The sequence below is a fragment of the Sceloporus undulatus genome, chromosome 1 (assembly GCF_019175285.1).
Source record: "Sceloporus undulatus isolate JIND9_A2432 ecotype Alabama chromosome 1, SceUnd_v1.1, whole genome shotgun sequence".
Classification (NCBI taxonomy): Eukaryota; Metazoa; Chordata; class Lepidosauria; order Squamata; family Phrynosomatidae; genus Sceloporus; species Sceloporus undulatus.
Window position 1 is genome coordinate 321,753,183 of NC_056522.1, and position 13,921 is coordinate 321,767,103.

At 42.7% G+C, this 13,921-nt stretch overlaps 1 protein-coding gene across 1 annotated transcript in view; it reads right to left on the reverse strand.

Annotated features, from left to right (window-relative positions):
* Positions 1-8,984, reverse strand: part of BAHD1 (bromo adjacent homology domain containing 1) — an 87,694-nt gene extending 78,710 nt beyond the window's left edge. Inside the window, exon 1 of the mRNA XM_042445154.1 lies at positions 8,728-8,984. The gene's annotated coding sequence lies outside the window, so the exon portion shown is untranslated. The remainder of the gene's footprint in view (positions 1-8,727) is intronic.
* Between the last annotated feature and the right edge of the window lie 4,937 nt (positions 8,985-13,921).

The window sequence follows — 13,921 nt, forward strand, 5'->3', positions numbered from 1 at the left end:
AGCCCGGTCCTGCCGCTGATTGCCACCGGGGCCTTTGGCGTCTTGCGCGAGGGGCATGGTGGGGCAATTGTCTATAGAAGCCTCAGAAAGATGCATTTATCTTAACATTTTTTTAAAAAATCAGCAATGTTTTTTGCGTGTCCTCCATTTTTTATTTAAAAAGTGCCCTCCATTTGAAAATTTTGTCCTACATTTGTCCCGGTTTATTTATTTAATTAATTTTTTAAATAAAATTATTTAATTAATTTTTTTTTGCTGAGGGACAGCAACCCGGCCCCCGACTCAAAAGGGTTGCCTACCCCTGCTGTAGAGCATTGGATTTCAGTCCTTTTGGTCTTTTGGACTTCAACTTCCAGAAGCCCAGTGGTCATGAATTCTGGGAGCCGTCAGTCCAAAACCACTCCTGTAAAGTACAGTTCTTACACTAAGGCCTTGCAAGAGGAGCTGGCAAAGAAAGAGCATCCAAATGAAATATGGTCCTCAAATCTGTTTGGGCCAAACTGCAAAAATCAGGACCACTTGATTGTGCAGAAGAACTCCTAATAAGCACCCAAGTACTCCAAGAAAGTATGATGAAACTCTGTGAAAAGCTCTGTTTCACAAACACAAAGAGTCCTATATTGAGGGTGGGGATACTCTGGTACCAGCCCTGAATGACAGCAATTCCAACAGTAGGACCACTATGTTGGAAAAGACTAAAAGGATGGCCAGTCCCACCCCACAAATCTAAAATACGCACCCTTGCCTGCAATGTGTAATTCAAAAGATGCAGATAGGCAGGGCAAACTAATACTTCACTGGCTCTAACTCAGTGGCAGAACATGTGCTATGCATACAAAATATCCCAAATCCCTGGTGTAACCCAGTAGAGGTGACAAAGACCCCCACCTGAAATCTTGGAAAGCAGGGGAATCACACCAGTGCTTCTCAGCCTATCTGATATGAAGGACTGGCAATTATTTTTTCCAGTATACTATGAACCAACACAATATTTATGCCCATTACCTGTAATCATTTTTCTATCCTAGAAATTCAATGAGGACAGGTAGCCAATGGTCCAGGGAACATTGAGCAACGCTAGATTAGATGGACAATAAGCTAAAATAGCATTCTTAAACTTACAGCCTAAGTGGGTGAAATATTAGGCACTTGCCAATGGATTTTTCTTGCTTTTCCTATGGTGCAGGACACATTTCTTAAAGCAGTATGGTTGATGTATTATTATAAAACACTAGGGTTCATTCAGAGTAGCATCTGCCAAATGTATTTCATTAAAGAATTAAAATTCTTTGTAACGAGAAGAGCCCCAATGAAGACAACTTCCTATGTCTACAAAAACACATTTAGAAATGTTTGTATGGTTAAAGAAGGAACTATAAGGAGGTTTCTAAACAGAGGCTGAATGGATATCTGACAGGGATGCTTTGATTGTGCATTCCTGCATGGCAGGGGGTTGGACTGAAAGGCCCTTAAGGTCTCTTCCAACTCCATGAGTATAAATATTACAATAGTGAGGGCCATCATGGTGAAGAATGATGGGAGGCGCAGTCCATCACTATCTGGATAGCCAACATTTCCCAACCCTAATGCATGCAGTGGGTGTCATATCGCCAGGAAGGACAATTATTGGGGAAATGAAGGTGAAATACTAGACTGTGCATGGAAATTTGCCTTTCATTTTAATTAGCGACTAATTTTTCCGGTGCCACAACGTTACTACCTGCAGCTTTAACATACGTCATCTTACATTGCCAGTAATGCTTCTTATTTAAAATGATATGAACCTCCTTGCAAAATTTCACCAGAATGCATTGCACAGCAAGAGAAGCCAACAGTAAAATCAATCAATCAATCAATCAGCAAAGGAAGTTTAGAGTCTGGGTATAATGTTGAAAATTTAAAAGCAAGTGAGCATAAGAAAATCAAAGAGTTCATCATACTACAATTTTACACTTACAAGTTAAAGCATAAATATATCAAGTGAAGCCATATCTTGCTCTAGTAACTTATGGAGAGAGAAGAAAAAGTTTAAACCTTTAAAAAACAAGAAGCACCACAACTGTCCATCTAAGACAAAGTTACTGAAATTGCACATTGCACAGAAACCATTTAGAATCCAGTACTTTCATCCCAGCATGTTGTGGCACTTTCAAGAGGTCAAAGAAACCAAGTAACAATAATCAAATTCACAGGACAAGTAGATTCAACCATGTTTTAGAACACTGCACAGCCATCTCACAACTACGGAGAAAGGCATGTATCTAAAATAAACAAATACAGTACACCTCTCTTTTGTGGAGGCAAATCATCATCCATGAGGAATTTTGCCAATGAAAGACGTGTTAAAAGTGGCAAAATTAATAATATCATAGTCCATAGAGAATGCTGTATCTCTTCAACTGGAATGCTCAGTTTGAGCTTTTGCTTAACGATTAAGCAAATCCAGCCAAAGCAACAAAACTCTTTTCTCCTATTCTTTTTTCTTTCCTTTTAAAGACTACTGAAAAGTGTTTGGCTGTGTCAAAGGAGCACCCAAAAGGAAACTGACTTTGGGTCTTGAGTCTTGTCAACAGACTGTAATACAGTACTAGTGGGTGGAAGGCAGCCCGCCTCTCTAGTCCTCACAGTGACTCAAACATGATTATCACATTCTCTTGAAAAAGACTGGAAGAGACTTCACTTAAAATAGCCCATACTTTAAGAAGGCTTAAAAACCTGGTAAAATCTTACCATTCCAATCCATCTGTGACCTATCATAATTTACTTCTGCCATGTGAGGAACTATGGTGTCAAAGGGGCTGTATAGACAGGCCAAAATAAAGCTGCTTCAGGTCACTTTGGAGGTATGCTGTTTAAATGATGCATGCATCCTAAGAGGCCAGAAGCCGCACCAAAGCCATGCTTTGTTTATGTTCTGCTTTGGCACAATTTCTGGCCTCTTAAGATGCATGTGTCATTTAAAAAGGATACCTCCAAAGTGACCCGAACCAGCTTTATTTTGGCCTGTCTGTATGGGCCCAAAGCTAAAGAATGTGAATGCAGAAGCTCTGGATTCAAGCATTTTTAAAGTCACTACACAGCACAAGCAATCCACAGTTTGACTGAGGAGTGGCAGGATGTAGAACCCACCTCCCATGTTCAAACCAAGGCCACTGGTACCATCCACCTGGACTTAGACAAGCAAACTGTTGTTCTCTCATTCCCCTACCTATTATTATCTCCACAGTATAGGTACAATAAATCTGACCTACATCCTGTTCTACTTCTGAGAAGCTAAACTACAAATGATGGATACCCAAACAAGGTCTTCTCTGTTGTGGCACCCAGCCTTTGGAACACAGAAGCCTGTATGGTCTCCTCCTTTATCGTTTGATTAAAACAATGTTGTTTGATGGAGGATAGGGGTTGATCAATTATTGTGCTGACTCATTTTTATGATACTGATATTATGTTCTGCTAGCTTCTTCAGCGGATTGTGCTGCATTTCCATTAAAGACAATCATGATGCTGTTAGCAACTTTAAATACTCAATTAATGGAATGGAATGAGTAGGATCTAAGATGTTCTAAATAAATAAAAGTGCTGCTTTCCCTTATATTTGAAGATTATTATTATTATACAGAGAAAAAATCAAGTATGAGGCCCATTACACACAGGATGCTATCCATAAAAATCTTTCCAAACCTCACTTTCCATGAACAATTTATACACCTGATGAACATGAACACCAAAAGCCCAAGTAACATTTCTCTAGCAAGGGGTCTTGGTGGGCTATATATCTAGTGCCGTATATGTAAATATGTACCTATGGGTTTTCTGCAAGTGTGCTGCAGCAGGACAGAAACATAATTAACACATATGTTAAGAAAGAAAATAGTTTTGCAAAATCACAGAGTGAGCTCACCATTTGCCAAAGTTAGCAAATGGACAAAGAAGCTGACACCTTCACATACAGATTAAAATATTTCAATCTATTCAAAATATCAAGGTCTAATATATATAAATACAGCATTTCTTGTCTGCTTGACACTGAAATTATAATGCTGAATTCAATATCAAACACCTTGTGGAAAGCTGGTGTTTGACAGCTAGTTGGAAAAGCAGTTCTGTCACCTTTCCACATTCTTTATTGGGTAGATATATAGTTAATCCTCCTTTACCCTTTCATCAGTACTACAACAAACCACAACTGTTATTTTCAATTTTGCTCAGTTCATTTGATAGGCACGCATGGCCAGGGTCACCTCTCTGTCCCACAACGCTACTAAATTTCTAATCCTAGAAAACTGTTGAGTTATCTGGATTACAAAATTCCCTTCCAACAAGCAAATACAAAAGCATCAATTTGTCCAGCACTTTTAGTACATAAATTGATCACTATTATGAACCTTGCAGAGTCTGCATATTTAGACACAAATATTGGATGGCTAAAACTCAGAAAGTGGAACTTGTCTCAAATATATCTTCTTTAAAATAGAAACTTCTACAAAATCCAGTAATTAACAGTACACGATCAAATCTTGAAGAAAGCTATTCTGACCATAATGCTAGAGATAATTCAAATGCCTAATTCTTCAAGTGCTCCTTAAAAGTCATACCAAATCTTCAAGGACATTTTAAAACTGTCCCATCTCCTTTAATTAGAACTCAGTCTTTTGCAATCAACTCCACAGATCTAGAATCCCAAAAAACCCAAGTACTTGTGAAAACCAGTAAAAGGAACTGAAGGACTTGGGTAGGATAAACACAAGTGAGACCAAGGCTCAAATACCAAGTGAAGCCATAGATTTACCCAGCAATCTTGAACAAGCGTGCTTGCACTTGCTATGAGCAAGGATTAAGAACTGTTCTCCAAGAATTCGGACAAAAGGGCAAGCAATAAAGAAACGTTACATGCCTTCAAGATTACTCAGGCTACAAAATTTTAATGAATAAGTAGCTACAATCACTCTATAACTGATCAATCTCATGAATATTACAGCTTGCTCTTTTCAGAACCATCCAGACAGAAATAAGAGCAGGTGATCTTTCAGAGGTTACTTCCACACTTGACAGAAAACAACACAAATATTCATCTTGTGTTCTCCACACTACTTACAGGCAGAAAGGTATTGAAATGGGCAAGCAGATATTAGCAGAATGCCACCTTTAACCCTCATTAACACATAACTCTACTCCACAAATGGGGCATGATAAACTAAATTAGTGATATCAGGTTATGTCTTAATCTGTAAATTGCTTCCAACTGCTGTATGTCCACATGTGGTCTATATAATGAAACAGAATGTCTCGTGTTCAATGTTACAGTTAGCTAAAACTTCTGGCTACAACACTGGAGTCACTGATATCTAAAATTATACACACTTTTATTTATATATTAATGCACACATTACACAATAAGTCTGTTTAACCTACCACAAGTCTTTGTATCCATTAGAGTAAATCCCTTATCCATAATATTTTTACTAAGCACTTTTTAGAACTGTTTCTGTTGTTGTGTACCTTACTGTTTCCACTACACTAACGTCAGCCTATCATGGGGTTTTCTGAGGCTGAGAGAATGTGACTCATATAACCCCTGAATGAGTTTACTGAGCCTCCTCTTTCCACTTTTGATGTCCATGTGGGAAAGAGACATGCAGTTTGAAAGGCAGCTGCATCTGGTTTTTAAATTGGCAGTGTATTACCTTGTATACAGCTGTCAACCATATTTCAACCCTCCCACAATATATGTTTGTATGTGTCACCTGGAAAGAGATACATACCATCCAAATTACATTTCCAGTCCTCCACCCAAATGCTGCACACATTTTGAAATGGCTGTGTGTGTGTTCACAAAGTCTAACCTCTGTTAACCACACAGGAAGAGTATTGGGGGGGGAGCCTTCCTAGTGATGCAGACTTTATTCAAGACAAACCCCCTCCCCCTTTATGGCCTGTTGGGAACAAAAAACTGAGGAGTGTCCCTGATCCTTTCCCTGCTGCTCAAAGGACGTGAGGAGGACTGGATCCCCACCACCACCTTCAAAGTGGTACCCATGTGCAATGGTATTTTTTTCGGCACCAGCTGGAGAGTGTGTGGTGAGATTTGATGCAGGCAAAGCAGAAAGTTATGAACAGTGACAATGCTGGAAGGGGAAAAGACTGAAGACTGTGTAGTCCATTTTCAACCACACTTTGGCCTTGTTTTGCTGTTGTGTGCCTTCAAGTCGTTTCTAACTTATTGCAACCCTAAGGCAACCCTATAATGGGGGTTTTCTTGGCAAGATTTGTTCAGAGGAGCTTTGCCACTGCTTTCCTCTGAAGCTTAGAGCATGTGTCTTGCCCAAAGTCACCTGGTGGCTTCAAGATCAAACTGGGAATTGAACCCTGATCTCCAGAGTTGTACTCAGTGCTCAAGCCACTACACCAAGCTGGGTCCTGACACTGCCATTTATACACCCAAGTTGTGATGAAAAGGGAAATATCAATCAGAAGATCCATTACATCAGCTAAACTATTCTGCAAAATCATCATCTATATGAAAAAGAAATATGCAACCATCATTTGTTCCTACTAGTTTTTACTTTATAAGCTTCTTTCCCTGCCTTCCTAACTATTTCTAAATACGTACTAGTCATCTCAATATTTATCCTGATTCAGTTTCAAGTTATTCAGTTGCCTTGTTCTTTCTAGGGAAAACCCATCAAGATTCAGCTCTCAGCATTTCCCTTTCCAGACCCACTCCCCAACACCTAAGACCTTCTCCTCTCAATCATTCATATATATATATATATATATATATATATATATAATTTGATCCCATCTCTTTGGACATTTGATTTCAAGTTCTTATTCCAACAGACTACAAGTTAGGGATAGAAAACTTATCCAGCAGTAGCCATGTTGGCCATGTAGTTAAGTACAACAACATCCAAAATCCACAAAAACAGTGCTACATTTATGGGGCCAACCAAAATGCCCAAATACACACTGCAAGCTTCCAACACTCCACTGGCTTCAAAACAGGGATACCTTTATGGGAACAACCAAAGTGCACAAAATACACATTGCAAGCTTTCAGAGCTCCACTAACTTCCAAAACAGATAGCTTTATGGGGCCAACCAAAATGCACATAATACGCACTGCCAGCTTTCAAAGCCCCGCTAGCTTCGAAACAAAAACCAACGAAAGTGCACATAATACACACTGCAAGCTTTTGAAGCTCCACTAGCTTCGAAACAGGATGCCTTTATGGGGCCAACCAAAATGCACAAAATACATATCGCAAGCTTTTGAAGCTCCCTTGGCTTCTTCGTCAAGCAAAGATGTTAAAAATGATACAGACAAAAGAATGAAAAAATAATGATGATGTTAGAGTCACAGGCCTACATTTTGTCAAGATGCAGCTGTTCTCGGTTCAGGTGGTACTGGAAGCTTGGCAGGCTTGTGACTAACATTGCCACATATTTTTGCCCCCTCTTGTATGATTTTTAACACCTTTGCCTAATGAAGAAGCCGGTGGCGCTTGGAAAGCTTGCAACACACCTACTCTGTGGCCTTTGGGTACTGAATCCTTCTTTTGTGGATGGAGGAGCAGAGAAGTATTCTTTTGTCCTTTGCAGCCCCCTTTTAAAGGAGGACATCTGTCTCCGTGTCTAGTTTATCCAGACTCCTTACAGGCAGACAGTGCAGCCCCCTCCAAAGTACTCTGCATGGGAAGGGGGTGTTAATGTACAAAAAGAGCCCCCCCCAAGTATTTTGCAAGGGGGATGTTAATACACAAAAAGAGGGGCGAAACCAGAAAAGAGAAAAGGCCAAAGAGGGGGAGGGAGAGAGATGGGAGGCAGCCAAGGAAGGGGGGGGGGATAAGCCCCATCCATTTAGGGTTCCTGGATAATGTTCCTAATGGGTTTTTTTTTGGGGGGGGGGGTGATTACTGTTGTAAAAGTTAATGGGGTTTTGTGTGTGTCTCTCTCTGTGTGTTGTGGCGGGCCGTTGTTACATAACTTTAGACGGAAAGCTAATCCCAGGGAGGGAACCAAGAGGGGCACCAGAAGGAGAAAGAGAAGGAGAAGAGAAGAAGGGAAAGGAAGAGGAGGAGAAGGAAGAGAAAAAGGAGAAGGAGGAGAGGGAGGAAAAGAAGGACGAGAAGGAGGAGGAGGAAGAGAAGAAGAGGAGGAGGAGGAAGGGGAAGGAAGGGAAGAAGGAGGAGAAGGAAGAGAAGGGGGAGGCCCTCCATGCGCTCCCACCAGGGCCCCACCTGCCAGACCGGCGGAGGAAGGGCGGGAAAAGGGATGGGAGCCGCCGAGGGGCCACACCCGGCGTGCCCTTCAGAGCCCAGGCAGAGGTCCGGCCCGGTGCCCTTAACCAGGGAAGGGCCCCCCCGATCCCCACCTCCACCCCGGCGTCGATCCCAGGCCCCCGGGCGCCGCCCTCCCTGCGAGAGAGCCAGAGGCGCCCCCGATCCCCATCCTCCCTGGCGGTGGCGGCGGTGGCGACGACGCCCATCCCAGGCCCCAGTCCCAGCATCCCCCGTGGCCACACGAGGCCGCCGTCGGAGGAGGCCCTGCTAGAGAAAGTTCCCGCGAGGAGCCGCGCCCCCTCCGAGGCTGCTGCTTCTCCCCAGCCCAGTCGGTCCCTTTCCCCTCCGGAGGAGGAGGAGGCACCTGTTCCCATCCACCCCCGGCGGCAACTTCCTCGACGGAGGAGGAGGCGGCGGCGACCCAGTCTCCCTCCATACCGACCTGGGGGCGGCTGCTGCTGCTGCTACTGCTCTCCCTCTTGCTCTTCCTCCTCGGAGGGCCCACCCTGCAATCCGGCGGCAGGGACGCCGCGGAGGGGCGCCCCAATCCCGGGCTCCGCGCTGCTGCGTCAGCGCCGTCGCCGTCGCGCCCCCTTCTGGGCTGAGGCTGCTCCTCCTCCTCCAACTCTCCGAAGCAGCAGCAGGAACCTCAGCCTCGCTCGCCTCAGTGCTGCTGCTTCGCCGCCGCTGCTGCTGCTGCCTTCCTGCTTCCTCGTCGGCGTCCAATCAGGGCCCTCCCCTCCGCCGCTCGCCAGCCAATCGCCGCCCGACTTTGCCTCCCCCCGCCGACCAATCCCAGCGCGCAGCCAGGTCCCGGCCACCCAGACCCTACGCCGGCGAAGGAGGAGAAGGAGGCGGGGCCTAATCGTGCTCCTCATCCTCTTCATCCTCCTCGCTCCCTGTCATCATCATCCTCTTCGTTAGCCCCGCCCACTCTCCTCAGGCCGCCTTCCCTGAGGGTCCCTCATAGACACACACAACGTCCCCTCTGGATGTGAGGAGAAGGGCAAGGCCTCTCCTCACCGACCACCACGACGCCTCCTGCTTCTCCCTGGGGGCCTGACGTATTAGTTCCCAAACACACTGCAGAAATGATCCCGTTTCAGACCCGCTCTAACTGCCCTGGCTCAGTGCTAGGGAATGCTGGGAGTTGTAATTTGTTGTGGCACCAGAGCTCTCCCTCTCTGACAGAGAAGGCCCACAAATAATTCCCTATGAAAATGCCTCACATAAAGGCTGAAGTGGAGGACATGACCCAATAAAAGCCAAAAACACTCATAGAACTATAAATCCATCCTTCTTAGTCCTGCTCAAAATGGAGGACACTCCGAAGTCCTTCCTGGAGAGAAGACTGAAGTGGAGGACGCGACCAAATAAAAGCCAAAAATTCCCAAACGTCCTCCCTTTTGTGCAGGACTCAGCACCATGGATGTACGTTTATACGAGTGTCTTTGGCGTTTACTTGGCCATCTCCTCCCTTTCAGCCTTCTGTCCAGGAGGAATTCCCAAATGCCCTCCATTTTGAGCAGGACTTTATATTTATATGAGTGGTTTTAGCTTTTTAGTTTGGAATGTGCTCCTTTTTCTGGAATGCCCTCCATTTTGCGGTGCCTTGTCCTCCTTGGAGGCGACCTTGACCACCAGCAGCTCCTGCCTCAAGCCTCGCTGCCCTCTTCTCTTGTCTCTTGGCTGACTCAGATCCCATCTGCTCCTAAGCGTAACGTGTGAACGCGGCCTCGTCCTGCGTGTCTTCTTCCAGCGCTGGCAAAAGAGGAGCCACCTCATGGAGCTCATTATTTGACTTACAGCCTGCCTAAAGCTCTAAAGCTCAAGGAGTCTGTGTTGTTGTTGTTGTTTGTTTATCGTGTTTATCCTCTGAGGCTGAGACAGTGTGACTTGCCCAAGGTCACGCAGCGAGATTCGAACCCTGCTCTCCTGAGTCATAATCCAATGCTCAAACCACTGCAACCAAGCTGGCTCTCTGAGAAACCTGATTTATCTTAGGTCCAAAACACATTGCAAAAATAATCCAGTTTGAGACCATTTTAACTGCCCTGGCTCAAGGCTTGCGAATTCTGGGAAGTTTTTGTAGTTTTGGGTGACATTTAGCCTTCTCTGTCAGAGAGCTCTAGGCCACAATAAACTACAATTCCCATGCTTCCTTAGCATTGAGCCAGGGCAGTTAAAGCAGTCTCAAACTGGATTATTCCTGCAGTGTGTTTTGGACCATACCATCCTCATCCTCATACGGCTGTCTGAGGAGTCTTACTGAGATATTTATCTTAAAATAATAATAATAATAATCCTACTACTGCTACTCAAACTGTCTCCCCTTTGATGGAAAAAATGGCCGTTTCCCTTGCTCCCCTGCCCTAGCCAGTAGTAAGCAGATTCTGTTGCTTTTCTACCTTCATACTTCATGAAGTAACTGTAGTGTAGATAAAATGTAAACCTGCCTTTAATACTGAGCCAATAGTAAGCACGGGGTATCAAATCCTCAAAGACAACATCAGAGTTATTACCTGGAACAACACACGTCAGATTAGCAGGAGTCCATTCTTTTTTTCCTAACTAGCCAAAGCTGGCTGATGCTTGGGTTTGTGTCCCCCCCCCCCAATGTTAACAGATGGAAAACTAAAGCTGAGATGGTACTTTTCCAGGAATACCCAACCCTTGAGTAGAGGCAGCAAGCCTGAAGATGGCTTGTTGTTGTTATTGTGTGCCTTCAAGTCCTTTCTGACTTGTTATGAGGATCCTGAAGCAAAGCTATCATGGGGTCTTCTTGGCAAGATATGTCCAGAGGAGGTTTGCCATTGCCTTCCCCTTTACTGCAGAATAATTTCTTCCAAAACTATGAGTACATTTTAGGTGGCTCTGGATCACAACCTTTTGCGATCAGCTTTCTATCTATCACTAGATTCAAATAATTTATATACCCTACTGAGGAGAGATTTTCCCTAGGTAGGACATAGGGCTACATTCATTTCAAACAAGAGTAAATCCCATTGTCAGAGTTCTGTTCCAATATACATAAAAATCTAACAGCAAGTGCAAGGGTTATAATGGATTTGCTTGATTTTATTGTTGTGTATTTTAATCTGACTGTTATCTGTGTTTTAATCTGATGTAAGCCGCCCTGATCGTAGGAAGGGCGGCATATAAATAAAATTTTTATTTATTTTTATTATTTATATACTTGTGTTACAGTCACCTATAAAGAAACCTTTTCAGTGGGTTGAATTTTTTTTCTGGCATAAGTGACTTAAGTTAAGACTGACAGGTTGACTTTAAAAAATTGTTAATGTTCAAAAGGGTTCTCAGGTCCAAAAGACACTGCAGAAATAATCCAGTTTGAGATCGCTTTAACTGCCCTGGCTCAGTGCTAGGGAATCCTGGGAATTGTACTTTGTTGTGGCACCAGAGCTCTCTGACAGAGAAGGCTAAATGTCTCACAAAACTACTGTTCCCATAATTCCTTAGCATTGAGCCAGGGCAGTTAAAGCAGTCTCAAACTGGATTATTTCTGCAGGGTTCTTTTGGACCTCAGTTACATACAATAATGTTCCAGTGTAACAAAAGCAGAAAAATAAAAGCCACAAAATGAGGAAAAATAATCACATCAGTCTAAGTTTCTATAAAAGCTGACCAAATGTCCATTTGTAAATTTCATCTGTTCATCGTGCTTTCAAATTTTGTGTTGTTGGGTCTTTTATCCATTGGGGGAACATTTTTCAGTAACAATCTTAGCAGTCAAAAGGGCACCAAAAATCCACTTCCATTGGCCATTTGTTAATTTCCAAGAAACAGCTAAAGATTTCAAAAAAACCATGCATGTCCCTGAATATCAAGGAGCTTTCCAATATCAAATTTACTAATGTAATTACTTCCTCCCAAAATGTAGCTGCTATGGGACAACTCCAAAACATATGAATTAAGGAAGCATTTGCAGTATTACATCTTCAACAATTTGCTAATTTTTAGAAAGCCTTTTCTTGAACAGACATTGTGGCAACCAATATACCCCAAAAAGCAATTTCTGTTGCATAAGATGTAGTTGGAAATCCATAGCCCTTTTAAATCCAAAAGACACTGCAGAAATAATCCAGTTTGAGACCATTTTAACTGCCTGGACTCAGTGCTAGGGAATCCTGGGAATTGTACTTTGTTATGGCACTAGAGCTAAATGTCTCTCAAAACTACAGTTCCCAGGATTTCCTAGTATTGAGCCAGGACAGTTATAGCTTTTCTGCAATGTATTTTGGGCCATAGTTATAGTTGTTAAAACCAATGGTTTTAGTCCTATATTCCAATTCTCTCTTCCTTTCTTGCTGTAAACTTCGTGTGTCATGTTTATTTATAAATAATGGAATTTTATATATATATAAATTGTTGGCTTGGATACTTAGTTGGCCTCAGTTAACGTCTCTAATATTAAGGGAACCTCTGATGCACTTATAGCTGCAGGGCAAATCTGGATTGTAACAAACATTTCAGTTGTAGATATTGCCATTTAGATCATAGAGGTAGTTTAAGCCATTCTTGCAAAATTGAAAAGGCAAAAATTCATCATCAACACAATCCCAGTGTTGGCCTGTGCCTTCCATAAAAATGGTTCCTTACCCGTTTTCAAAGCTGAGTTCTCCCATAAAGCCAATTTGGCATGAGCATATGAGTCAAATTGCAATCGACAAGACAATATTTGCCACACAGTTGTGACTGCTGAAATTGTTAGCAAAACACTGCCCTTTTTCAAAAAATTAAATTAGAACCAAGTACTGTCCATTTAAATAGAGATACCAGGAATGAAGATTCCATGGCTGACCATGGTGCATTACTTTTTTTAAGTGGAAATGTAAAAAATTAATACAAATCAATACATGTTCCCTTGTATGTATCCATTGAAAACTCCTCAGTGTCACATACAGTTTACTTGAGAATCTAATATTTAATATTTATAGGCATAGCAGTTCCTCAAATGTGCACTTCTAGTTTGTTCACAGCTCATCAGATGTCATTCTTTAACTTTATTATGACTATAATCATTTAGACATTAACAAACATGTGTTGGTTTAGATCCAGATTTCATCAAGTTTAGAGTAGTTGTTTGTTGCTGTGTACGTTGAAGGCATTTCCAACTTATGGTGACCCTAAGGCAACCCTATCATAGGGTTTTCTTGTTAAGATTTGTTCAGAAGGGCTTTGCCATTGCCTTCTTCTGAGGCCAAGAGTGTGTGACTTGGGTTTCCATGACCAAAGAAGGATTTAAGCCCTTGTTTCCTAGAGTCCTAGTCCAACGTTGGCCCTCATTCGGCTGGTAGACCCAATGAAATCAATGAGGTTCAAATTACTGACTCTTAAATCCAGGGCATGGAAATGTGACTTTTGGACTACAGCTCTCAGAATCCATAATGCTGACTAGATAATTCTGGGAGTTGTCATCCAAAAAATAACTTTTCTAAGATTTGCTTGATTTCAGTCCACTGTAAGTGTGAGTAAATCTGGTCCTAAATCCAGTTGTTGGTCTGTTAGAGTAACTGAATCAGCGGGAACCGGGGGGGGGGGGATCAACATTCATGTAATCCTCATTGATTCCATGGCTCTGATCTAGGTAGGATTCACAATCGGATTTCGGCCAT